Consider the following 4824-nt stretch of genomic DNA (forward strand, 5'->3'; position numbering starts at 1 on the left):
GATTGGCGTAAAAATGGGGGGGGTTATTGTACCCCTTAATTTTTAGGAATAGCACCAGCCCTCCCCGTTGAATAGTAAAAAGTGGTGGGTGCCGCCAAATTTACCTTCTAAACTACACCACCTAAATCTAGAACTTTCCTAAAATATTCGCCTGTAGGAAAGTTCGGTGTATACAGTGATTTCAGTATCACGTGACACGACGTCATCTATGCTTTTTCCCATAGAGAAAAAATCCCACACAAAATGGCAGCCATAGCCCAAGCTACGAATACAATATATTCGTATATTATATACTCTATAAAATAAAACAACATCTTCTAAAACAACTTATCTATAATTTTTACAATAAAAATATGTTTGGTAATATTTATCTCAGTCACTTTAACTGATTTTACTTCTTTAAAGATGTAACAGAAGATTTCAAATTAATCAGCCTAAGCTCCAGAAAGGGGCAATGTGTTTAAGATATTCCCAATATCTCTTCCAACCAAGTGCCGAATTTTCGTTATAGAAAATTTTCTGTACTCCGAATTTTCCCACCGGCTATCGGCTAATAATTTACAGCAAATTTTCCAACATCGAGCTTACCTATAGCTATCCTTAGACCCCATTATATGAAATACAGTTTAATTACACGCAGTGAGACTGAAACTATGGCAAAGGCCTAACAAACAACAAAGTCGGCCTAGCACCTAGGAATTGAAATAAATAACTGTAGAAAAGTTAAAAACCAAAATAATTCTTATACACTTTTATATTTAAAAATTTATTACCATTCATGAAACACATCGGAGAAAAACAATTATCCCATAGTGCTCAAACTATGTAAAAATATTTGTGAATGATAGCAGACGTTACCGACTTAAGTTATTACATTCTTTTGGAAGTTTATAAAAAAAAACCTCTTAAAATCCCAGGACCATGCAAATTGGTTCCAAAATCAGCGTGGGAAATAAGGCGGTGGCAGTGGGCAAATTACCAGTTTGAAAATTGCCCGGACCAGTTTATTAATTAAATCGGCGAGGGGGGTTTGTTGTCCACTGGACCAAGTAATTAATTCGATGCAAATATTTTTAAATTGGTAGGTCCAAATGTTATATTATTAGTCTTTGGATTTGAAGGTCTGTGTAACGGCGGCTGCGGCATGTTAGTACATTCCAATTCGAATTCACTAGGGCTGTGCGAGTAGTGGTCTTAAGCAATCGAGTCGGGTATCTAGTACGAAATTTTTCATCGAGTATTCGAGTCGAGTAATATTAGAGTGGGATATAAAAGACTAGTATATTAACCTAATTGTAGTTATTAATAGTAAAATAACAATATACATTTTTTTAATTATTATTGTACCGTATGTCCGTATATTGCTTAGGAAGTTAAGACTCGTAAGTTCTAACGCCAGCCGACATCTGAAACTAAAACTTAATTAATATTGTTTGAAGAAAACCGCGCAGGCGCAGTACGTATTAAAAACCGTGATCCATCCCTAAGGTCATTCAAAGTATTTGTTGTTTCTACGTCTCGGAGGTACCGTTTATTATTTTCACCCCAAAAAGTTGCAAAAACCCTCTTTGAAATTACAGCAGCTTAGTGCAATTTATGGTACTGGATAATCGACGAGTATTTTCAAATTACTTATTCGAGGTCCAGTTCGAGTACTCGACTTCAAAAAATGCCGAGTAATCGTTGATGTTCGAGTACTCGCACAGCCCTAGAATTCAAGCTATTAAAAACGGTTAAGAGTTAAATGTAGCAGACGAAGTGCACTCGTCATGGTCCAGTTTATTTATTCTAGGCCATGTGGGTCACTGGTCACCTGTCCACTTAAAAAAAAATTACGCTGTTAAACTTACTAAGGGAAGTGTTCAGTTGAACAGCTAATTGAAATCATTTTGGCCTACTAATATATAAAAATAGGCTGAGTCCGAAAAACTGTTGGTGATGGAAAACAAATTATCGAGGGTAGAAATCAGCTTAGCCTAAAAATGCGGCGACGTTGTCGGGCCGTCGTCCTAAAACGTCTGAGTGAAATACAAAAATAAGGCGAAGACTTCAGTTATTTCATTCTTTTGGAAGTTTATTTAAACAATTTCTTGAAATCTCACGACCACACAAATCGGTTCCATAGTGCAATTAAAATTACTCAAAGAAACGTTTCAGTTGAACAGCTAATAGGCCTTTAATAAAACATCTTCAAGGAAATCGCCAAGAAGTAATGTTTCCGAGAGCCAGGACCCGAAATATATTGTTTATCTAGTGCTTGTTTTGTTGAAATAATGGAAACTTTTCACCTGTATGGTATGCAACAAGTGTTTCCGTTTAGCCCGCCTAAGCCAGCTACCTTTTTTTATACATATTAGGGCTTAGGAAAAACCCGGTATGCTGTTTACAGGTCAAAAGTTTTCATTTTTTCAACAAGCACCAAATAAACAGTAACTTTCAGATCCTGGCTCTCGGAAATATTACTTCTTGGCAATTTCCTTGAAGATCTTTTATTGATGTGCCCATTCAAAGATTATATAACTACGTACCCTAGATTCGAAATCACGGCGTTTCTCGATAGCGCGTTTTCTCGTGAGGCTTTTACTGAGTTCGCGCCGGAATTCGGAAAAATCTGGCTCCATAACAGGATGAGAAATAAGGAATTTCAATAGATAACCCAAGATTATATTACTCTCCTTTAGTTTTCTTTCATTTAGAAACATTTTTAGAGCTACAGGCATGATCCATTATTGTTTTAAAACAATATATTGCAAAAATATCTGGTTTCTTGAAAACCGCAAGTCAAAAACCGTGGCGCAATTTTCACTAAAACCTTACGTTTAAACTAGGGTGGTAGCCCTGCCAGCTCCATGGAGGCAGTGTTTTTCGACTTCCTCCGGGAACGCAGTAAGAGCCTGCGTTTACGTGCAAGGAGCTTGATTTTGAATCTAGGGTACGTAGTCACATTATCTTTGGCCCATTCAAACCACTATGGCCAACTAATATATAAAAATAGGCTATGTCCGAAAAACTGTTGGTGATGGAAAACAAATTATCGAGGGTAGAAATCAGCTTAGAATAAAAATTCGGCGACGTTGTCCGCCCGTCGCGTCGTCATAAAACGTCTGAGTGAAATACAAAAATAGGTCGAAGATATACCTTCGTTTAGTCATTATTTCAAAGATAAATTATTAATATTGAATGGTTTTGTATTAGGCCTGAGGCGGCCCCTCTTGAACTCGGGGCCCTGGGCTAGGGCCCAACGGGCCCAAGGGAAAAGACGGCACTGCTGAAAAATATTATAGACCTTCTAGTGGCTATGTTCTTAACTAAGCATTTCCCTAAACAAATGAAAATGCCGTGGACGAACGTTGAAATATAAGCCAGCTTTTAAAACTTGTCAAATGTTGGTTTTAGTTTGTTGAGTTTAATGAAACAAAGATGTGTCATTCGAAATCACTCATTTATTGCAAGTATAATACGGTAAAGGAGCGGCGATAAATTTTTAAAAGGTTGGTGTTCTAATTCAATTAAAAAAATACCACCATAAAATAACATACTAAAATACCTTACCATTTTAGTTTTTCTTCCTTGAAACTGACTATCAAATGCGAGAAAATGCCACAATGTATCACATTAACGTATTAAAGGGGCGAAAACTGCGTTACAAATAAGTAAGCCGTTGTTTTGTAATTATTTTTAAAAATTTGACTATGCTCATTTCTGAGCGCCTACAGAGCCCTCTTTGGGTTTTATGACGAACTGCCACGAACAGCGACCGCAAAGTTCGTAATTATGGAAATCCGGGCTTGGGGTCATTTCAAATTAGACTTAGCTGCGGATGCCTAATATTAAACTATGGTATTTAGTTTTCGCGTTCTCCGTCGAGTGTCTCTGCGTATAGGCGGGTAAATATGACGACAAAATGGCGACGATTTTATAGCCATATTTTTTGGAGTGTTTAGACCTATTTGATAGATCAATGTGTTTTTTAGTAGTAATTAATCCTCGGTCAACTTTTAAAACACAAATAAGCCGATATTTGGAAAAGGTTGGCGCTTCCCCTTTAAGTTACAACTGCAATAATCTTAATTTATAATATAACATCCATTTTATAATTTGGGTGCCCCTTTGGTGGCTCCCTAACCGTTGGCGCCCGGGGCGGATGCCCTCCTGTCCTCCCCTCGCTATGGCTCTGATAGTCATAAGTTTTAAGAATTATAGCCAAAATAAGTAGTCGTCTGATCTTATCCACCCTGTATTATTTGGACCAAAAATAACATTTTAGGCAGTTAGTGAGTAAATTATAAATGCAACACCGGGCCCACTCAAAAACAGACCAAAATCGGGTTAAAGGGACCAATATGGTAAACCGCAATTATATACTTTAAGCTACAACGGCCCAAGCCCGAGGGGTAGTCATTCGAGTAATCAGGTTATACATTGACAGAATCGATTAGGCTAACCTGAATTCCGAAATCATAGGTTATCACGCCGCGGAATATAAAAATATTTTGAGAACTATCCAGATATAGCTGGTAATCACAAGAATTATATATATACATATATATATATATATATATATATATATATATGTATAGAATAGAATAGAATGTATTTTTATTGTGCACGAAAACAGTTACAAATAAACCAGTAAGTTGGTACACAGGTTGTTATGCTCACTACAAAATCCGCTTTTTAAATTAACTTAAAATTAAGGGATTTGCAACTTCGTCGTATAGATATTAAAACAATTTTGAATGGATCCAATAAAAATAAATAATTAAAAGATAAAAAAAAATTATAATAAAACAAAATTTGGAACAAGTATTAACAATGATTTTC

Source organism: Leiobunum rupestre, chromosome 3 (assembly GCF_980474605.1).
Source record: "Leiobunum rupestre chromosome 3, qqLeiRupe1.1.hap1, whole genome shotgun sequence".
NCBI lineage: Eukaryota > Metazoa > Arthropoda > Arachnida > Opiliones > Sclerosomatidae > Leiobunum > Leiobunum rupestre.